The following is a 23808-nucleotide window of genomic DNA, read 5'->3' on the forward strand; positions in this document are numbered from 1 at the left end:
CTCTTTCTGTGCCACACGACAACCTGTCCCGTCTGCATCTTCTCCTTGACAGGATGCTTGAATATTATGGTACGCTGCCATTGGCGACTTTGAGCCTGGCGTATGGATTATCCTTCCGGTATTCCTACTTCACCTGCGTACAGCCAGTCTTTCACTGCCTAGATTGTCCCTTTGAATGGCCTTTGGATTTCTGCTTAACCAACACGGTGTCTCCGGTGCCGGATTATGATCGACTGATGAGGCCCTTAGTGTCTCACGAGTTTGCCTGTTCTGGTGTTCGGATTATGGCCTGTGGTGCGGCGCATGGTATCCTGGGTAATTGGGACATCGCAAGAGCAGCCTATGATTTCTTGAATATGAGCTATCTGGAGGAACAATTCGGTTGCCCTCTGATTGTGCTAGAGGCTCCGCTCATTGAAGAACATGTATGTTCCTTTTCTTTGATTAATTGGATGGCTGAAACTTTTCGTGACTCTGCAAACGATTTCTTGTTGGAAGCAGTGGCCACGTATGCTGCATATACGTTCATGGATTGAGTGAACTGTGGTCCTCTAGGTTTTTTCTCCCGTGCCTTTGGACTGCTGTCCACAGCAACATTTTTTAATTTTTCCCATCACACGTTTGTGGTTTTTTGGTTTTTTCTCCCCTTTTCGGTTTTCATGTTTTCGGCTTTTGCCTGAACTATAAATTGTTTATTAATTGAATACGCCTTGTTCTGCTGTGTCGAAACTGAACTTTGCATTCTCTTTTTTCTTGCCTACTGTTTAGTGCTTCGATCAAGGGGGCATGTAGTGAGGACTCCCTTAATACGTACATACATTGTTAAGTTAGCATAACCGCGTTAGATGTTAGAAAGCCATCTTGCCGCTTTTGCGCACGACACTGCGTTTACATGTTATTGCTTAAACAAACAGCTGACTCGAGCTTTGCCTCACACGGAAGCAATCTGTTGTTACCATCCCGAGCTCAGCGCAGGGACCTTGGTCTGTACATGGCGTGACAAAACAGTCTGGTTTGTTAGACAATGCATGTTTTCTACTCTAGGTTGATCGACCCACTATTTAGACATAACACACAGGCAGCTGTAAATACCTGAAAGTTGGTGCTTTTAATAACACAGACATCATGTTTATTATTCAGACCGAAGACGAGCCTTCCTGCGAGAAGACTCCTGATGCTCCTGTGATGTGATTTCACTAAGCTGATCTTTGAGGTATGGGGTCCCCTATTCAAGCCTAAGAGACCTTCTATTAGCATAATAATAATATTAGCTTCTTAGTAAAGGGAAGGTGGTATTATCCACTGTCATTATAATATGATCACCCCTTTTATATTCTCTGGTATTGTAACGATGCTGATGGTTTTGATTTTAATCATTTGTCTGCTTGTATTAGCCAAAGTACTGCATCTTAGGACACGTGGTCTATAAAAATAAACTATTTTTATTTTCACCGTGTCTCTGTTGATTCTTGTTGTGGACTGATATGAGAATAATATACGAACAGGTATTTCCGATTCCCACCATTCCTGAGAGTATACTGAGTCACTTGTTCTGGGTTGTCTTTTCATTGGGATCTCTGAGCCTAATCTCGGATAACGAATGGGACACTAATACTAGCCGAATACTGGGTTCTGGGTTCTGAGGTGAGTTTCTGGTACACCACAATTCACTGAGTTGGCAGTATGTGCTGGACACAGAACTTAATTAATTTACTATTCCCACTCCAATCTATATTTAATTAAGATAAATGCTGGACACTGAACTTAATTAATTTACTATTCTCACTCCAACCTATATTTTCTTAGAGTATGTGCTGGACACAGAACCTAATTAATTTACTATTCCCACTCCAATCTATATTTAATTAAGATAAGTGCTGGACACTGAACTTAATTAATTTACTATTCTCACTCCAATCTATATTTAATTAGGGTAGATGCTGGACACTGAACTTAATTAATTTACTATTCCCACTCTAGTCTATATTTAATTAAGATAAGTGCTGGACACTTAACATAATTAATTTACTATTCTCACTCCAACCTATATTAAATTAGAGTAGGTGCTGGACACTGAACTTAATTAATTTACTATTCCCACTCCAGTCTATATTAAATGAAGATAAGTGCTGGACACTGAACTTAATAAATTTACTATTCTCACTCCAACCTATATTTAATTACAGTATGTGCTGGACACTGAACTGAATTAATTTACTATTCCCACTCCAATCTATATTTAATTAAGATAAATGCTGTACACAGAACTTAATTTATTTACTATTCCCACTCCAATCTATATTAAATGAAGATAAGTGCTGGACACTGAACTTAATAAATTTACTATTCTCACTCCAACCTATATTTAATTAGAGTATGTGCTGGACACTGAACTGAATTAATTTACTATTCCCACTCCAGTCTATATTTAATTAAAATAAGTGCTGGACACTCAACTTAATTAATTTACTATTCTCACTCCAACCTATATTACATTAGAGTAGGTGCTGGACACTGAACGTAACTATTCCCACTCCAGTCTATATTACATTAGAGTAGGTGCTGGACACTGAACTTAATTAATTAACTATTCCCACTCCAGTCTATATTTAATTAAGATAAGTGCTGGACACTGAACTTAATTAATTTACTATTCTCACTCCAACCTATATTTTCTTAGAGTATGTGCTGGACACAGAACTTAATTAATTTACTATTCCCACTCCAATCTATATTTAATTAAGATAAGTGCTGGACACTGAACTTAATTAATTTACTATTCTCACTCCAATCTATATTTAATTAGGGTAGATGCTGGACACTGAACTTAATTAATTTACTATTCACACTCTAGTCTATATTTAATTAAGATAAGTGCTGGACACTGAACATAATTAATTTACTATTCTCACTCCAACCTATATTAAATTAGAGTAGGTGCTGGACACTGAACTTAATTAATTTACTATTCCCACTCCAGTCTATATTAAATGAAGATAAGTGCTGGACACTGAACTTAATAAATTTACTATTCTCACTCCAACCTATATTTAATTACAGTATGTGCTGGACACTGAACTGAATTAATTTACTATTCCCACTCCAGTCTATATTTAATTAAGATAAATGCTGGACACTGAACTTAATTAATTTACTATTCTCACTCCAACCTATATTACATTAGAGTAGGTGCTGGACACTGAACTTAATTAATTAACTGTTCCCACTCCAGTCTATATTTAATTAAGATAAGTGCTGGACACTGAACTTAATTAATTTACTATTCTCACTGCAACCTATATTTTATTAGAGTATGTGCTGGACACAGAACTTAATTAATTTACTATTCCCACTCCAATCTATATTTAATTAAGATAAGTGCTGGACACTGAACTTAATTAATTTACTATTCTCACTCCAATCTATATTTAATTAGGGTAGATGCTGGACACTGAAGTTAATTAATTAACTATTCCCACTCCAGTCTATATTAAATGAAGATAAGTGCTGGACACTGAACTTAATAAATTTACTATTCTCACTCCAACCTATATTAAATTAGAGTAGGTGCTGGACACTGAACTTAATTAATTTACTATTCCCACTCCAGTCTATATTAAATGAAGATAAGTGCTGGACACTGAACTTAATAAATTTACTATTCTCACTCCAACCTATATTTAATTACAGTATGTGCTGGACACTGAACTGAATTAATTTACTATTCCCACTCCAGTCTATATTTAATTAAGATAAGTGCTGGACACTGAACTTAATTAATTTACTATTCTCACTCCAACCTATATTACATTAGAGTAGGTGCTGGACACTGAACTTAATTAATTAACTATTCCCACTCCAGTCTATATTTAATTAAGATAAGTGCTGGACACTGAACTTAATTAATTTACTATTCTCACTGCAACCTATATTTTATTAGAGTATGTGCTGGACACAGAACTTAATTAATTTACTATTCCCACTCCAATCTATATTTAATTAAGATAAGTGCTGGACACTGAACTTAATTAATTTACTATTCTCACTCCAATCTATATTTAATTAGGGTAGATGCTGGACACTGAAGTTAATTAATTTACTATTCTCACTCCAACCTATATTAAATTAGAGTAGGTGCTGGACACTGAACTTAATGAATTTACTATTCCCACTCCACTCTATATTTAATTAAGATAAGTGCTGGACACTGAACTTAATTAATTTACTATTCTGACTGAAATCTATATTTAATTATGGGATTAGTAAAATTCTAAATTATATTTAAATTTTCTAAATAATGTTATTTTAAAATTTAAAAATATATAAACATTTTAAATTACCTTCCCAACCTTATCCCCTATAACCCAACATTCCGCTCCTAAAATAATTTGTAAAATTCTAAATGTAATTTACAATTTCAAAATAACTTTTATTAAAAATTAACAAATATATAATAATTTTTTAAACACTTCCCACCCTTATCCCCTATCAACCAACATCCAGCTCCTAAAATTATTTGTAATTTTAGAAATTTAATTTCAATTTCTAAATATTTTTTTTTAAAAATTAAACATTATATAAACTCTTTTAAAACACTTCCCACCCTTATCCCTTATAAACCAACATCCCGCTCCTAATAATATTTGTAAAATTCGAAATATAATTTACAATTTCTAAATAAATTTATAAAAAAATTAAATATATAAACATTTTTAAAACACTTCCCACCCTTATCCCCTATAAACCAACATCCCGCTCCTAAAAATATTTGTAAAATTCGCAATTTAATTTTCAATTTCTAAATTATTTTAATACAAAATTAACAAATATATAAACATTTTTAAAACACTTCCCACCCTTATCCCCTCTAAACCAACATACCGCTCCTAAAATTTTTTGTAAAATTCGAAATTTAATTTACAATTTATAAATAAATTTATTAAATAATTAAACAATATATAAACATTTTTAAAACACTTCCCACCCTTATCCCCTATAAACCAACATCCCGCTCCTAAAATTCTAAATTTCATTTCCAATTTCTAAAAATCTTTTTTACATTTTTAAAAATATATAAACATTTTTAAAACACTTCCCACCCTTATCCCCTATGAACCAACATCCCGCTCCTAAAAAATGTTTTACAATTCTAAATTTAATTTACAATTTCTAAATATTTTTTTTTTAAATTAACAAATATATAAAAAAAATTAAAACACTTCCCACCCTTATCCCCTATAAACCAACATCCCGCTCCTAAAATTATTTTTAAAATTCTAAATTTAATTTACAATTTCTAAATTATTTTTATTTTAAATTAAACAATATATAAACATTTTTAAAACACTTCCCACCCTTATCCCCTATAAACCAACATCCCGCTCCTAAAATTAAATATACATTTCACATTTTAAATAAAATTTTCGAATTAAATTTTACAATATTTTAAAAAAAATAATTAACTTTTTTAAAACACTCCCCACCCTCATCCCCTATAACAACATCCCGCCCCTAAAACAATATAAATATTTCTCATATTATATACATTTTAACTATTTATACAAACAACTTCAAAATATTTACTAAACATACAATGACGATATTTTCACATGTCGATATTATTACTAACGATATTACTTACATCGACAAATAAGTAAAAAAAAAAACGATATTTTTCACATCGATATTATCTATTACGATATTTTGTACATTCGATATTTTTGACTCGATATTTCTGTCCCTCGATATTAAAAAGGTGATATATAGACTGCTCACCATAGGGAAAATCCTATAAAGAAAGATTTACAGGCATGTCTTCAAGCCGGTTTGCGCACAGTCAGTTTTAAATTTTAATTGCAATTAGAGACGAAACATGAAGCACGTGTCCACTTGAACAGGGTTCCCTGCGGATACACGACCGGAGTCAAACAAGTAAAAAAGCAGTGTGCACAAAGGAACGTAAATTTGAAAAAAACGTAAGAACATATGTAGCAAGGGCAGTCGCCTGGGAGGGTAAGAAACACCAAAATGCTGGACTAATTAAGCATACTAACCAAACGTAAGCAGACGTTTATGAAGAGCAGGAACTGAAACCAATGAAAAACATTGGAGGTCCTTCCACTCCCTAGTCTAAATACAGCATGCCTGGCAGAGCAGAACATGAGCTGCCTTGGCTCGACCCAAAAAGGTGGTTAAGTTGAATGTGTGGATTAATATTAGTCATTGATATGTGTTCTGAGTCACTTGTCACTCCGTTGTTTTGTTGCTCACTGTGCCACTGCAGACAGGCATCAACCATATGCAAAGTAGCCTTGCCACAACCACATAGTCACAGTCCTCCTTGAACATGCTAACTTGTTTTAATCACAGCAAGGGCAAGACCCGCGTCTGGGTACATCTGTTACACGTCTCACTGAGAAAAAGATTGTTGGAATACTTGAATCAATCTCACCCCATACAGTGACACAGTGATCAAAGATATGAAGGATTGGAGTGTGGCCAATACTGTTTATAAGGGGCTGAGAGCCAAGCATTTCATTCATCACCTGTTTGTTTCCTCAACAGGAGGCCCCAAGTGCACCAGATATGCACTGGTGTGGGTCCTGTAGCTCACTTAGCCGTAGGAGTGCTGCTGTCTGATTTTCTTTGGTGATTGCTTTTGGTTTAGAGCATGATGCAACTGACTTATGACAATGATGAAGGTATGATTATAGCCATCTTGAACTCAAGTCCTTCAAAATCAATGTCTTCATCTCTGTAAAATGGAACAAAAACCAACCTACAGCAATATGGCATAAATAACTTAAGTTTCCACCAGCAACATCAAAGGAGGTAAGAAAACTCGAAGTTATCATACACTCAAATCAAACTTTACCCCACAGTGTAATGAAGTCAACAAGAAGCACACTCTAAACTATGTGGACAATAAGACACATGTTCTCTCACCTATGGTACCCATAGAAAGTACAGGCCATTCTAACACTCATAATGTTGTAGTGTATGATGCAATGGTGTGTACCTAGTCACACTATTTTCTAATGCAAAAACTTCAAACGATTTAAAACACCACAGCAGGACTGCTACTACACATGCACCCAAGTGAACACAAGACAGATGCTGAAAGTTCTACACTGGCTCACAGCCCTTGGACACTCTGCCCTAAAAGCAGGTTGCATCTTTAACTAAACCATCTAACGGAGAAGCCTGCAGTTTCTAGAAGCGAAATTACACCAATTTTCACAGAAAAGGACTCTGCATTGAAAACCAGCAGCTTGACTCATTGTGCCTTCTTATCGGACAAGGTCCATTACTGGGAATGTGTTCTTAGTACAACTGTCAAAACTTTGGAACTCCCTATCAGCCTAGATATGAAATATATTACATCACAAGAAATTTAGGGAGTTTGTGAAAACATCGATTACTTTGATATAAAGAAGAATTCCAGTGTAGTAACAATTATGTTATGTTTTGCAGATCTGTAGTGCGCACTATCACTACGGAGGGTATCCTGGCACTGAGCAAGTGTGAGTCTAGCCAAAAAAGGGTCTAGTCGGAATACTCAAAAAGCCAGGTTTTCAGCTTCTTGTGGAATTCCAGAAGGAATGAATAGACTATTATGTCTAGTGGTAGGTTGTTCCATGCTTTAGGAGTGATATAGAAGGCTTGAGTCCCCTAGTAGGAGACCAGGCAAACAAAGGTTTGTGAAAGCATATCCAATTGTTGAGGTATGCTGGGCCAGTGCTATGTAATGCCTTGAAAGTGTGGGGGAGGAGTTTAAATTGTGCTCATTTGTGTATGGGGAGCAAGTAGAGCTCCTTCCGATGTGGTGTGATTTGAGTTCAGCGGGCCGATTGAGAATGATTCTGACCACCGATTTATGAATGGTTTGCAGCCTAGTGGAGAGTTTTTGCTGATCCCTGCATACAGGATATTCAGGTAGTCCAGCTTGCTTGTGATGAGGGCATGTGTGACAATTTTCCAGGTGCTGATCTGGAGCCATTTGAAAATCTTTCTCAGCATCTTCAGGGAATTGAAGCATGAGAAGGCCACAGCATTGACTCGGGTGGGCATGTCGAGATTATTGTCTATGATGATCTTGATGTTCTTCCCTTGGGGGTGGGTGTCAGTACTAGCTCTGTTGGCCGCCACACGGAGTCCCACAGTGAAGTGCTCTTCTTAAAGATCACGATTTCAGATCAATCGGAGAGCATTTCCGTGGATTCTGATGTTGTGTGGCCTTGGATGGGAAACTATTTCAAAAACTGCTGAGTGGTCCAGGAGGATGAGGCTGTCGTGTTTCCTCTGCCCAGAGTCATGCAGATGTCAATCGCAGCAGCAATGTGGAAATGCTGTGGTAGGGTCGGAAACCAGACTGAGTGGTGTTGAGGAATCCGTACACTGATGTTCCCAAAACTTAGCTACCTGTCCCATCTCTCATTACCTGTACCCTTGCCTTTGAACCTGTATAGCACTCTCTCTAGAGTTATGCTATATAAATACCAAATACATACATACAAGCATATAGGGTCAACATTGTGCATTGGCTGAGAAAACCCATCCCACAATGAAGGAGAAATTAGAACACTTTGCCAAAAAGTCACAAGAACAGAACAATTTATTTAACCGTGGTCAGCTGTAACCAGTGCATGCTGGACAACATTCTCATCCTCTCGGGGTCATGGTAAAATATTTCTATTCAGATTTGCTACTACCAGAACAGACCCAGCTCTTGCTCCATAAACCAGGCTGGGATCTGTAGAGCAATCATAACAGGCAACACACAACCCAAACCCATAGGGCACACCAGTGCTTTCAGATAACCACCACCAAGCCACTCAAACCAAGCCACACGATACTAAAGAACACAGACACTTAATGAATTAGGATATCTGCCACATTTGACTGGTATCTTGGAGGAATTTCATTTAGAATGACCTTGAAGGTCCCGCTCCTTTTCTCCCCCAAATTCAAAATTGGACACCCTAAACTTTACAGACTCTTTGAGTACACACAATTCATATAAGGGTTTACTGTAATGGAGACCATACAATCAGGTAGTAGTCCTCTTTTTCCTCTCTAGACCAACAAGCTGTACCAAATTGATATGTTGCACCAGCGTCCTCCCAATGGCAGCATACAAGTTGATCTCAGGTGAGTGGGACATGCACCTTCAAAAGAGCATTTTAGACCAGGTGCTACCTGTGGCCCACCGCACATGGCTGTTAGACTTACCTCACAGCAGTCTGCCCACCAGTGTAATTTCCTTCACTCTCGCTCTTCTCCTTGAGGGGGTCTTGATGGAAGATGCCTTCACTATCTCCATACTGTTTACCTGCTCTTTCCCACAATCTGCTAGCATGGTTTTCTGGAATATATCCTGCCCTTTCCACGATGACCACCTTACCATTAGTTGCTATAAAGTGATCCCAATCCAATATGACTGAAGCTCTCTTCGTGTGATGTATTTCCTATCCTTAGGGCATAAAGGTCATCTGATCTGATTCTCCTTTTGTTGCAATGCGTGTTTGTGTGTTTCCTCGCTCCTCATCAGTTTTAGGACTTCCTGTTCATTCAGCCATATTATTATGTATCCAGCACAGGAGTGATTGAAAGTATCGACTATCACCAAAAACTCAATTTGGGACCTACAGAGTAATTTATTGCATCCAGCTAATATAATCCGAGTGCACCCTACTTCTCATTCATCTTTCCTCCATCACACTGCTATCCGAGACACGACAAGAGAACCTCTCTTGTCTCCCATGTACAACACCAAAATGCTACCCACATAGGCACACAGCAAGTACAACTCCCTTGCAACCAAACACTCCACCAAGGTGTAATATGCTGCTGACCAATAATGTCCTTTGTTGTTTCACAATTGGGTAGGATTCACTATACACATGCAATTATAATATAACACAATATGACACAAGCTGTACCTCACTGTTGAGGCCCTTAAGAAGCAGAAATGTGTTTGTGGTGGCTCATGTTCCTCCTATTCGTACAGGATGTGGCCTTTCAGTTTGGGTAGGACTGTCCCTATTGTGGTGACGTCTAGTCGGTTTTGCAAACTGGTGGTTTCTGAGTTTAGGGGCATGGTGGACAACAAAATTATGGATTTTAATGTAGCCTTCAGGAATTATCAGCGGTTCAGATGAGTTCAAGAATTCCATCCATCATCTTTTTGTTCTACATATGGAAACCTATGTGGCTTTGCGTGTTAGGACAGTTTAAGTAGTGATCTGGTGAAGGTGCATAAATGAGCTTAAAGTCTGAGGTTCTTTTGGTATGAATTTCTAAGCCACACAAGTTAAAATGCTACACAGCATTGATGTCTCTTACGTTTGATACAACAGAGGTATCATCCACAACCCAAACCTTATGGTAGAGCTTTGGTTTAAATGCATATATGTAATATGTTTTATCACTGTTCCCTGAAGGCTTTGGTTCTTTGTTTCTCCTATACTTCTTTTCTGTCTCTGATTATCTCCTTTTTCCAGATGCCCTCTGTCTATGTCTAACTTATCTAGACTGATGGTTACAAATGTAATGCTTGCCTTAAGGAAAACATTTTCTAGTGTACTCAAGGCCATATGCTGGCCCACTGGTGACTAGTCCGTTGTGGTAATTCCAGTTGACCAGCTCTCGCTGGGATCTTGCCTATGTTTATATTTTTCAGACATTTAAAATACACTTCTGATGCAGAATAAAATCAAGGCAAGTTCTATTACGGGATCTAGCATAAATTATTTGTAACTGGTCAAATGCAATATTCAACAAGAGTGTCGTAAATGTTTCCAAGAGCTTTAAAGAGTGGAAGTAAGGACACCAAGTTGAAAGCGCTGGATATGAAAGTCCTCTGGCACGCAAGTCTAATTGGGGAAAGTTGTAGGGTAAGGTTAGGCTGACCTTTCCAACAATAGCTTATGTCTTTGATTGTATTTTATTTTGTCTATTAGCTGTACAGTTATCAGATAAGTCCAAGTTGTCAGAGATATCATCTTCCAGATATAAATTTCCTTTTTGCTCATTTAAAATGAACCAAGATTACATTTCCAGAATGCGTTAGCTTATAAAAGAAAAGGTCATTGCTACAAAATGGAGTCCCTGATAACATAAGACTCATTTGGAAATCTAAGTTCCATGATGTCTGCAGAGGGGTGAGTTGACAGAATGGAACTAATGATATTTTAAATGTGAAGCTTGCTGTTTGTCATTTGGACTCTGTGAATCATTGGTATACTCTGTCAGACCTTCAAAGGTTTGCTATGGTAGATCTAAATTCAGACCTTCAGTTAAGTTTTTGGAAGAGGAAGGCATGGCATTTAACTGCTGTTAGAAATGGGGGTCTCTAGTTAACAGTGGTTTGCACCGTGTCAAAGTAGGAACCCTTCCTTCTAGTCAGGATAAGGGAGTTACACACCTAGATAGCCCTTGCTCAGCCCCCCTTGGCAGCTTGGCATGAGCAGTAAGACCTATCTCAGAGGCAATGTGTAAAGTATTTGTACCCTAACACACAATAACACTGTGAAAACACTACAAAAGGTCACCACAACAGGTTAAAAAAATAAAGTATTTTTATCTAAACTAAACAAAAGCAAAACGACAAGAATCCAACATACATATATCAAAATATCACTTTTAGAAGGTTTTAGTAATTCTGTTGATGAAAAACTTTGGATGTGGGTGCTTTTCACAAAATACCTGAGGATGCGCCAAAATCCACCAAACAAAATAGCCGCAGATGAGCAAGGCGCGGGAAAACACGAGGATGCATCAATTCTAGAGTCCACAGGCAGGTGATACATTAGTTCTGCTGTAGGCAGGAGAAGTGTTGCATTGAATCCGGATTGTAAGGGATAGCGATGTATCGATTTCTGGACAGCTAGGGTCTGCTGGTGTCGAACTTGCCACACCAGTTCTAATCGTGGGAAAATCAAAGCGCCGCAACAATTTCTGCAGCTGCAGACAGGTGATGCGTTGATTGTTCCAGGCGCACGCAGGGCTTGCGTGGGAGTCGGAGTGGGAGTCTTGGATTTCAGAAATTCGGCACCCGGGACTCGGCTGTGGCAACTTTTCGGGCCGCACACAAGCACTGCATCAATCTTTTCGGGCGCACCTCGGCTATGAGTGTGATTTTATCGGCCGCATGGCACTTTGAGGCAGGAAAAACAGCACTGGAAGGGCGATGCATGGATTTTCACCAGGAAAGACAGCAAAACAAACTTCATGTGCCCAGAAACTGGAATAGGCATCACAAGGCAGGTCAGAACTCCCAGCAGTGGAGTTCAAGATGTCTGTAGGTGAAGTCTTTGTGTTCCTGAGACATTTTAACAGGAGGCAAGTTCTACATCAAGCCCTTGGAGAATCTTCTTAAGCAGGCTACACAGCAAAGTCCAGCCTTTGTCCTCTCCAGCAGAAGCAGCAACTGCAGCCCAATCCAGCAAAGCCACACACAGCAAAGGGGCAGTACTCCTCCTAACAGTTCTTCAGTCCTTGGCAAAGGTTCCTTTTCATCAAGAAGGGTTCTAAAGCCCTGGGGTCAGAGCCCCAATATTTATACTATTTTTCTCTTTGAAGTCAGTACAAAGCAAAGTCTCTCTTGCGCACAAGAACCAGTTCTATCCTCTCTGGTCCAGTTACATCACAGGAGGTGGAGACAGCATTGTGAAAGGCAGCTACAGCCTATTCAGGTGCTCAGTGACAACTCCTCACACCACTCTCACACTGGAAGACTCATCGGGATATGCAGGACACACCTCAGCTCCCTCTGTGTGACTGTCTAGAGTGAATACACACACCAGTCTCCGTCAGATAAAAACCAGACATTGATTCCACAGACAGGCAGATGCACAGGATGGTTAAACAAGAAAATGCCCACTTTCTAAAAGTGGCATTTTCAAACACATAATTTAAATACCAAGTTCACTAAAAGATGTATTTTTAAATTCTGAGTCTAGGCAACCTAAACTCTAAATCTCTATCATGTCCCAATTGAAAGCTACACTTGTAATATGTTACATGGCGGCCCCGATGTTAACCTATGGGAGAGATAGTCGTTCAATAGAGAAAAACTAAATTGCAATATTTCACTATCAGGACATGTAACTCACACCAGCACATGCCCTACCTTTCACATACACTGCACCCTACCCATGGGGGTACCTTGGGCCTACCTTAGGGGTGACTTACATGTAAGATAATGGAAGGTAAAGGCCTGGTAAGTGGGTGCACTTTCCAGGTCGACATGGCAGTTAAAAAATGCACGTGCAGACATTGCAGTGGCAGGTCTGAGACACATTTTAAAGGCTACTTGTATGGGTGGCACAATCAGTTCTGCAGGCACACTCATAGCATTTGATTTACAGGCCCTGGGTGCACACAGTACACTTTACTAGGGACTAACCAGTAAATCAAACATGCCAATCATGGATAACCAATCATAGTCAACATTTACACAGGGAATACTTCCACTTTGGAAATGATCAGCAGTGTCAAAATACCCAAAGCATCTAAACCAACAAAAACGAAATCCGGAATAGTAAAAAAAACAGGAGGTTGTGGCAAAATGTCAGGGGAGACCAAGCCAAGTAGGCCAGGTCTAACAATTGGACATCATTCCAATTGTTTGACGTGTGAACACTACAAAACTTAGGGCCAGATGTGCGACCCTATTTTGCATGCGCAAACGGGTTTGCGATCCGTTTGCGCATGAAAAATCGAATAGGGCCATGTACAATCCTTATTTAGCGAGTCGCAATTTTTTTGCGACTCGCTAAATAGGAATTGCGAGTCGCTATTAGGAAGGGGCATTCCAAGGGCGTCCCTTCCTAATAGCAAGTCAGAGGCCTATGTAAGAATGTTTTACGACTGCAATTGCGGTCGCAAAACACTCACAATTTACTGCCCTGTTCTAGAGGCTGGTAAAGCAACCGCAAATGGGAAGGGGTCCCCAGGGGACCCCTTCCCCTTTGCAAATGCAGGGGAAAATATTTTTATTGGCAGGCAGTGGTCCCAGGGACCACTACCTGCCCTTAAAAAAACAAAACAAAAACGTTTCATTTTTCTTTTTTTAAATGCATCCCGTTTTCCTTTAAGGAAACAGCTGCATTTTTTTTTAACTGCTTTATTTAAATGCTGTCCAAGACATAGAGGTCTGCTGAGCCCAGCAGGCCACCATACCTGGGAGGGCAAGCCATTCCTAATGGGGTCGCAAATTGCGAGTATCTCATTAATATGCATGAGGCAGCCAATTTGTGACCCCATTAGGAATTGTTAACAGTGTCTAAGACACTATTGTACATGTCATTTAGCGATTGAGTGCAATTTGCGAGTCGCTAAATGACATGGTCGTACATCTGGCCCTATATGTTTTAAGACGAAATGAGCCTATGACAAAAAGTAATAATTTTTAGGTGACGTACTTGTTGGAATGCCTCTGCCTTTCATGTTTAAATCTGAGAACATAACAGCAGAAACACCACTAAATCACGTTAGTCAGGTGCCAATCGTTCGCGACGCAAGAAGCTCAGAGTGAGGTTAAAGGTAAAACAAGCCTTGGCAGATTCAACAGATTTGGCCTTGGCAGTGTGCAATTTTATTTATTTATTTGGCAAACATATGGAATAATTTAAAAAGGCAAACACATAAAAAAAATATAAAATTAGAGTGTCCCAGTACCCCAGGAACACGACCCCTGGCACTGAAGAGCACCCATTTGCAGGTAGCAGTGTATAAGTGATCAGGTAAAATGCTGTCATTCACAGTGCAGGACAGCCTGCGTACGAAGTGCACTGACCCACTGCCCCATAGTCAGTACTTTAAATGGGCCGGTACTCACCGGTACTGAGTACCGGCACTTCCGAATTTTTTTCCCGTCAGTACCGGCACTTCTCTGTAGCCAGGGAGAGTACCGGTACCCTGATACACGGCAGGGCAGTCTCAGTTTCTCTGCTCCAGTGCAGGGCAGAGGCCGCTCTGCCTCCGAGGAGCTTGTGATTAACTTGGCTGAAGTATCCTTTTACAGAGTTGCTGGTGAAGATTCCAGCACCACCCATTTAATTGTCCCCAAGCTGTAGGGGGGGGTGAGAGGGTTTGTGTCACGCTGTGATTAACAGGGCAGGGTCTTTAGACAGACCCTGCACTGTCAATCAGGTGCGCAGCGACCATTCGGGAGAAAGTGCCATCATGACTTTCATTTTGTGTTATGAGTTAATCTGGGTTTTTTGACATAAACACATTTCTCATGTGTTTTAATATGTGGTGCAACTAGTACAGAAGTCTCTATGTATGTTATTTTGCCCTTAGCCCCGCCCCTAGCCCCGCCCACTTGCCACACCTCTATTGTAATGAGTACCTGCACTTATTTTTCCCCATTTAAAGCACTGCCCATAATGTATTCAATGGAGGGCGGAAACAAAATGTGACTGACATCTGAACAAACCAGTGGGTGAAGAGGACTGACCGAAAGCCAGTCTATGTGTGTATGTATTTATATTATGATTTTCGGGAAAACGAGGCTGGTGAGACAAGCTAAAAACGCCTCTAGGACAGACCTAAAGAATCATCTGTTTCTCGGCCACTTTGTAAACAAGCCTGAAGCATGAGCAAACACTGCATCTGATGACACAGGCTTGAACCTGGCCTCAGGGTGTTTCCTAGCCTTCCATCACAAGCAGCGCCCTTGTGAGTATTTCTTTGTGACAACTGCCCAGGGGGGGGGGGGGCTGGGAGTTATCTCTGAATCCCTTGCCAGCTCAACATTTACCCTTCCATTGCTCAAGGAGGAGTGAATATGGGGGCCTGCCTTTGTGCTTTGAAGCAGGTTAAAGAACTCCAGCAGGAAACAGCCATATTTCAGATGATCAGAAACCTCAAGCACCAAGTCACACTTCTTTAAGGAAACACAAAACAATCGCCTTTAGCTCCATACATCATCCACTAACTTCATTACTTCCAAAGATTGATGACATATTTAAAAACCGCAGCTGCTTAATCAATATCTGCATTCGATCATATATCTTTGTTCACCAAGCATATACCTCGGTCTATTATTTCATACTATGCAACTCGTGTACTGTGTCAAACGTTCACCGTTTTGCGTTCACAGACAGCAAATAGACGTACAAGTATGTGTGATTTGCACACATATATTTACGTTCTTATTTTGTCTATAATAAATACGGTATTCTCCGGTTTGAATTGTAACATAGGCCTTGTCCCTTTTAAGTCAGGGGTGTTACAATAATGTGTGTGACGTCACTTCCTGTGTGGTCACTACTTGTGTGATATCATCACTTGACACCACTGAGAGCTGTAGATGATAGGTCGACACTGTGTTTTTGGGACCTGTGCTCTGAGACTTGGCATCCGAGTTAGGGTGTGAAGCTCTCAAGTGCATTTTCCAGATCTGAAGTTGTGTGTAACAATTTTGTTTTTGGAAGGACTTTTTCCTTTTTGGCTGATACGTGTGCTAAGTTGAACTTTTCCCTTCTCTGCCCTTCCTTTGTTAAAAGTGGAATGACCTAATAAATGACCTAGTGGTTTAAAAGGGGAGCCCCCAAAGCTCCAGGTTTTGCGTGAACCGCTGTAATAACTACAGGAAACATCTAGTAGACCGTTATATTCATGTCTTTTTACATTTTACCTGCCCAGGCTCTCCAATAACATCCTCTGCCAGTCAAAATACGCGTTTTTACGGAAACAACTGGCACTCAATAAAGTGCCTGATCTGCAAACGTCCATCAAATTGTGAATTCAGTATAACATTTGCCTGTGCCTTTCAAGGCATCCCTGGTTGCGAAGTACATCATACGTTGTATACTAAACATATCTTCCAGAGAATAATGTGCTTCTACAGTGTGCCTGAAACTCATTAGTAGAATACAAAAGAAGGGAATCTAAGTTGTACTTTGTGCGTCCATGTGCAAAATCACCAGAAATGTTCTCTGAGGAAACTACAGCATATATCTCTGACGCAGTACCCTGGCCCCACCCTTCGCATACCCCATGCACTCCCCTCCTGGGTCAGAGGGAGGCAGGAGAAGCGGGGGAGGGGGGGTCTGACAGGATTGGGACCTCTGAAAAATAAATTGGGTCACCTCATCCTGTAGCTGCCCCAGGGACCGCAGTGGTGATTAAATGCTAGGGGGACTTTCTGTAAACATTGCTTATTTTCAAACCAGGTTTTACGCAGGTCTGCTATTTAGCTGGAAATTGTGGGTTACCGGACTCATGGATCTATGGATGAGATTTAAGTTTGACCTCATGGTCACTCGTTCAAATCCCAGCAGGCCTGGTCACATCCTTTTCTCCTTCAGGGGGTGATACAATGAGTACCACTGAGCTGTGTTATTTTAGCGTCAAAATGCCCTTCTGAGGGGACGTGTTCTTTAGAAATTAACATGGTATGTTCTTTGTAAAGAGGGGGCGGTTTCTGACAAACCTGTGTCCGAGATAATTAAAGTCGTGCATTTTCAACATATGGGAACAGGAAGCTCGTATCATGTAATGATCACTCTGTTACCCTGTTTCAAAACAACTATTCTACAAAACAGACAACATGATCCAAGTTAGGCCCCTGAAGAGCAGAACATACCCCTTTCTACACTACAAAGCACGCTCTCTTTCAGACGTGAACATCCGCGTTACATAACATACCAAATAAAAAAAACATGTAAGGGAAACACTGCCAGGGGCACTGTCTGCAGCCTTAAACAACCCTGAAATAAACACCGCAGCCAGAGAGGCCACGATTCCGAAATCAAGTCAAAGAGCACTTTAAGAGTGCAATATAAAACTGCTTAACGAATGGAGCTGCCACAATTTGGGGAACGACCCCTGGGACTTCCGCCACAGTCTCATAACTACCCTGCTCCCAGCAGTGACAGCACTTAATAACAAGCATTTGCAATGCAATAGGTCTCGCATTTATACGAGTTTGAGTTATTGGCATTGTAAATGACAATGCTTTTTATTTAAGTTTGGCAACATAAATAAAAGGCACTGTCATTTACAATGCCAATAGCACAAACTCGTATAAAAGCGAGATCTATTGCTTTGCAAATGCTTGTTTAAGTGTTACCACTTGATCACCCTATAGCTAAAACCCGGTGAAAGTGTGGTGTTAGACTGAATGACGAACTAATGGTATATCAACCCGTGTGTGTAAAACCTTGGTAAGGTTAGACCAGGAAGTACCTCCAATGCGGTTAAAGCACTGTAATTCTGCAAGTAAAACACTCTGCGTAAATTTGCAGTCTAACTCGGATTACCAAGTGATTAGTAACGTAAACAACAAAAACAGCATCTCTCTAATGCCGAAGTCTTGCCACTATATCAGTAAAGAGCACGATCTACGGAAGGTAAAAGATGGGAATGAGTATCATGAGAGCGCATGTATACGTGGCCCCGAACACCAGGAATTAAACGAGCGTCTGCTTACCAGAAGATCGTCATTTAACGTCCCGATTCTATGAAAGAGAAAGTCTATGTAAATAATCTGTGTAACTCTAGGCCGTAACGGAGGAACTGAAATGCAGTGCTTAATTCCTAAACAACTCCCCGCTCTTGCCTTCAAACGTTCCGTGCGCGAGAAAACCACGTGACCGCTGGAAGGCGTGTGCACGTCAAGACGTGTGGGAATTTTCTTTTATAAGGAAGGAAAGTGATCATACAAGCCTATGCAACTTTATTGAAAGGTGACAACCACTTTATTTTACACAAAACAAAGAAGCCAATCAACCATGATACGAAATCGGGGTGTCAATCTAGTACCCCTTCAAAGTAACACGTGCTTAAAACGTGAAAAATATACTCGTGCATCTTTGTAGATAAACATGCTTACTAAGTGAAAAAACGCAACCATGAAACAGAGAATCAAAACTAAGAAATAAAAAAAATAAGTCGAAATCCAAAGTTTGCGGCATGAGACAGCTTGATAATGGCTGTGCCAGGGACTGGGAGCAAGGAGAAGGTAGGGATTGAAAATTGAGTGGGCTTTAGAGAGAAGGAGGGAGGGAAGAAGAAAGCAGAAGGTGCGAATTTGAACATAACAGCTGCCCACTTTGGAAGTGGAGTACTAGGATTGGCTCCAAATCCAGTGGTTCTGAAAAAAATCGCTTTACCTCCCCACCCCGTGCCTAAACAGGAATGTGACCATGAGTCATGTAAAACAGCAGAAAAATAGACGTGGTAATTTTATGTACGAGAATGCGGCAATACTGAACGTTTTACCTTGCATGTAGTATATTCTTGGAAATGGCATACTTAAGTAAATGTCTGTACTGTGTTAAAGTTAACCAGACTCTAGTAGACTGGCTAACCATTGAGTTCAGAATGTGGAAAAACGTGGAAGCTCTGTGCTTGTTAGTTGGACGAAGTCCCTCTCAAATATGGCCGCCATGTAAAGGAGGCTTCCTTAGTCCTCTTTCCATTATGAACATCCCGCCCTCGCTCTGCGTCCTCGGCAGCAGCAACGATCGTCCAACACTGGTTGTTGCTGTGGCGTTTGCAGGTGAGAGAAGAGGCGGCAATATTATAAAACCAGTAGGCGATGTGCGATTACGGGGTATGAGCAAATAATGATGAAAAGTGCAATATATAATAAAAGAAAACGAGGCCTGATGGGCACAGAAAACATGTATTGCGCACACGGCAGCAGCAACGATCGTCCAACACTGGTTGTTGCTGTGGCGTTTGCAGGTGAGAGAAGAGGCGGCAATATTATAAAACCAGTAGGCGATGTGCGATTACCGGGTATGAGCAAATAATGATGAAAAGTGCAATATATAATAAAAGAAAACGAGGCCTGATGGGCACAGAAAACATGTATTGCGCAAGAGACAGAAAGTAAATAACAGCGGCATGTGATAAAAGCAAAAGGATGGGACGGTGTATAATTAAAACAAGAAGGGCTGGGCGAGAAGGGAGGGGGGAATGCCAGCAACAGAGGAGCCCGCGAAAGTGAAAGTGATCGTGATTACGATCGCTACAGAGGAAAGACACATGGCGCTGCGCGCGTGCACGTTCACGTGCACTGTAGCTTTAGGCCACGGCAGCACTTTGAAAAGCCCAGTTATAAAATGTCTCTTCGAGCCATTGGCTCGCGAGACCTAAAGAGCGCCACCCAGATATGCAAAGACCTTGGGGATGGGTAACACACGGTCCCTGGCTTCTGACGCCTCTTGCACCGTGGGTTCCAACCCTGCACCTCTGCATTTTACCCACACATGGGTCTACAGCACGCCACTGGTATACAAAGTATTTGAGGGAGCAGGGCACATAGAGGCCCTCTTGCACCGCAGCACTTTACCTGTTTAGGGGTCTACGTCCACCTTCCGGATATATACACCTCTTTGAGGGAGCAGGGCGCCTGGATGCATAGGGGGCGCTTTTGCAGCCCTCCACTTCACCTGCTTGGCAGTTTAAGGCCACCTTCCGTATATACAAAGTCCTGGGGGTTGGTAGCCTTTACATGCCCAGGGCCCCTCTGCACCGCAGGGTCCCCTCGTGCGCATCTGCACTTTACCCGCAACCGTGTGCCAGCGCCTGTCCCGGCTCAGTCCAAATCCCGCGGCCGGCAGCCGCTATCCCCGCCGGTGTAACCTGCCCGCCTGCCTCCTTCTGGACTCAAAAGTGACAGGGGGGGGAGGGGGGTGGGGGCTGGGAGTTATCTCTGAATCCCTTGCCAGCTCAACATTTACCCTTCCATTGCTCAAGGAGGAGTGAATATGGGGGCCTTCCTTTGTGCTTTGAAGCAGGTTAAAGAACTCCAGCAGGAAACAGCCATATTTCAGATGATCAGAAACCTCAATCACCAAGTCACACTTCTTTAAGGAAACACAAAACAATCGCCTTTAACTCCATACATCATCCACTAACTTCATTACTTCCAAAGATTGATGACATATTTAAAAACCGCAGCTGCTTAATCAATATCTGCATTCGATCATATATCTTTGTTCACCAAGCATATACCTCGGTCTATTATTTCATACTATGCAACTCGTGTACTGTGTCAAACGTTCACCGCTTTGCGTTCACAGACAGCAAATAGACGTACAAGTACGTGTGATTTGCACACATATATTTACGTTCTTATTTTGTCTATAATAAATACGGTATTCTCCGGTTTGAATTGTAACATAGGCCTTGTCCCTTTTAAGTCAGGGGTGTTACAATAATGTGTGTGACGTCACTTCCTGTGGTGTCACTACTTGTGTGATATCATCACTTGACACCACTGAGAGCTGTAGACGATAGGTCGACACTGTGTTTTTTGGGACCTGTGCCCTGAGACTTGGCATCCGAGTTAGGGTGTGAAGCTCTCAAGTGCATTTTCCAGATCTGAAGTTGTGTGTAACTATTTTGTTTTTGGAAGGACTTTTTCCTTTTTGGCTGATACGTGTGCTAAGTTGAACTTTTCCCTTCTCTGCCCTTCCTTTGTTAAAAGTGGAATGACCTAATAAATGACCTAGTGGTTTAAAAGGGGAGCCCCCAAAGCTCCAGGTTTTGCGTGAACCGCTGTAATAACTACAGGAAACATCTAGTAGACCGTTATATTCATGTCTTTTTACATTTTACCTGCCCAGGCTCTCCAAAACCATCCTCTGCCAGTCAAAATACGCGTTTTTACGGAAACAACTGGCACTCAATAAAGTGCCTGATCTGCAAACGTCCATCAAATTGTGAATTCAGTATAACATTTGCCTGTGCCTTTCAAGGCATCCCTGGTTGCGAAGTACATCATACGTTGTATACTAAACATATCTTCCAGAGAATAATGTGCTTCTACAGTGTGCCTGAAACTCATTAGTAGAATACAAAAGAAGGGAATCTAAGTTGTACTTTGTGCGTCCATGTGCAAAATCACCAGAAATGTTCTCTGAGGAAACTACAGCATATATCTCTGACGCAGTACCCTGGCCCCACCCTTCGCATACCCCATGCACTCCCCTCCTGGGTCAGAGGGAGGCAGGAGAAGCGGGGGAGGGGGGGTCTGACAGGATTGGGACCTCTGAAAAATAAATTGGGTCACCTCATCCTGTAGCTGCCCCAGGGACCGCAGTGGTGATTAAATGCTAGGGGGACTTTCTGTAAACATTGCTTATTTTCAAACCAGGTTTTACGCAGGTCTGCTATTTAGCTGGAAATTGTGGGTTACCGGACTCATGGATCTATGGATGAGATTTAAGTTTGACCTCATGGTCACTCGTTCAAATCCCAGCAGGCCTGGTCACATCCTTTTTTCCTTCAGGGGGTGATACAATGAGTACCACTGAGCTGTGTTATTTTAGCGTCAAAATTCCCTTCTGAGGGGACATGTTCTTTAGAAATTAACATGGTATGTTCTTTGTAAAGAGGGGGCGGTTTCTGACAAACCTGTGTCCGAGATAATTAAAGTCGTGCATTTTCAACATATGGGAACAGGAAGCTCGTATCATGTAATGATCACTCTGTTACCCTGTTTCAAAACAACTATTCTACAAAACAGACAACATGATCCAAGTTAGGCCCCTGAAGAGCAGAACATACCCCTTTCTACACTACAAAGCACGCTCTCTTTCAGACGTGAACATCCGCGTTACATAACATACCAAATAAAAAAAACATGTAAGGGAAACACTGCCAGGGGCACTGTCTGCAGCCTTAAACAACCCTGAAATAAACACCGCAGCCAGAGAGGCCACGATTCCGAAAGCAAGTCAAAGAGCACTTTAAGAGTGCAATATAAAACTGCTTAACGAATGGAGCTGCCACAATTTGGGGAACGACCCCTGGGACTTCCGCCACAGTCTCATAACTACCCTGCTCCCAGCAGTGACAGCACTTAATTACGAGCGCCACCCAGATATTCAAAGACCTGGGGGATGGGTAATATAGGGTCCCTGGCTTCTGACGCCTCTTGCACCGTGGGTTCCAACCCTGCACCTCTGCATTTTACCCACACATGGGTCTCCAGCACACCACTGGTATACAAAGTATTTGAGGGAGCAGGGCACATAGAGGCCCTCTTGCACCGCAGCACTTTACCTGTTTAGGGGTCTACGTCCACCTTCCGGATATATACACCTCTTTGAGGGAGCAGGGCGCCTGGATGCATAGGGGGCGCTTTTGCAGCCCTCCACTTCACCTGCTTGGCAGTTTAAGGCCACCTTCCGTATATACAAAGTCCTGGGGGTTGGTAGCCTTTACATGCCCAGGGCCCCTCTGCACCGCAGGGTCCCCTCGTGCGCATCTGCACTTTACCCGCAACCGTGTGCCAGCGCCTGTACCGGCTCACTCCAAATCCCGCGGCCGGCAGCCGCTATCCCCGCCGGTGTAACCTGCCCGCCTGCCTCCTCCTTGACTCAAAAGTGACAGGATCCTTATCGCACAGTCCGGCCTCGCGCTTCAGATGGTGCCTTATCGGCACGATTTCGAGCGTGGCTTAAATAAGAAGCGCTGACTCATCACAGGAGAGCTGCAGGCTGGGGTTGTTGTTCAGTCCCAGCTGTTTGCACGCACGCACAAAAACACACCTCCCAGTACTTTATAACAAAATACACACTCAGTCCATTCCCTCGCGGCTGGTGCCCTGCACATTCGTTAAATGTACACCGCGACCAGTTAGGCTTTAACTACCACGTTCAAAACTGCAAACGTCAGGGGCCTGCTGCTGCACTAATGCCGACTCATACTTTTTGACGCGCTTCTGGGAAGTTTCGTGATTCGGTCATTGCGATTCAAATTAAAGTGCCTTGAAGCCTCTGCTGCTGAGCCAACGTTCTAACCTTGCCGCAACTGCCGCCTGTTTCCACTATTGAA

The 23808-nt window shown here is 41.5% G+C and overlaps 1 protein-coding gene across 11 annotated transcripts in view; it reads right to left on the reverse strand.

Moving 5' to 3' along the window:
* The window catches only part of SLC16A12 (solute carrier family 16 member 12), an 818036-nt gene that overhangs the window by 793897 nt on the left and 331 nt on the right, over positions 1 to 23808 (reverse strand). For 2 of the 11 annotated variants that reach the window (XM_085605194.1, XM_085605209.1), the window contains exon 1: positions 20315 to 20628. The exons of the other annotated variants lie outside the window; for them this stretch is intronic. The gene's annotated coding sequence lies outside the window, so the exon portion shown is untranslated. Of the gene's footprint in view, positions 1 to 20314; positions 20629 to 23808 lie in introns of those variants that run through there. 11 annotated transcript variants of the gene reach the window in all.

Source organism: Triturus cristatus, chromosome 1_2 (genome assembly GCF_964204655.1).
Source record: "Triturus cristatus chromosome 1_2, aTriCri1.1, whole genome shotgun sequence".
Taxonomy (NCBI): domain Eukaryota; kingdom Metazoa; phylum Chordata; class Amphibia; order Caudata; family Salamandridae; genus Triturus; species Triturus cristatus.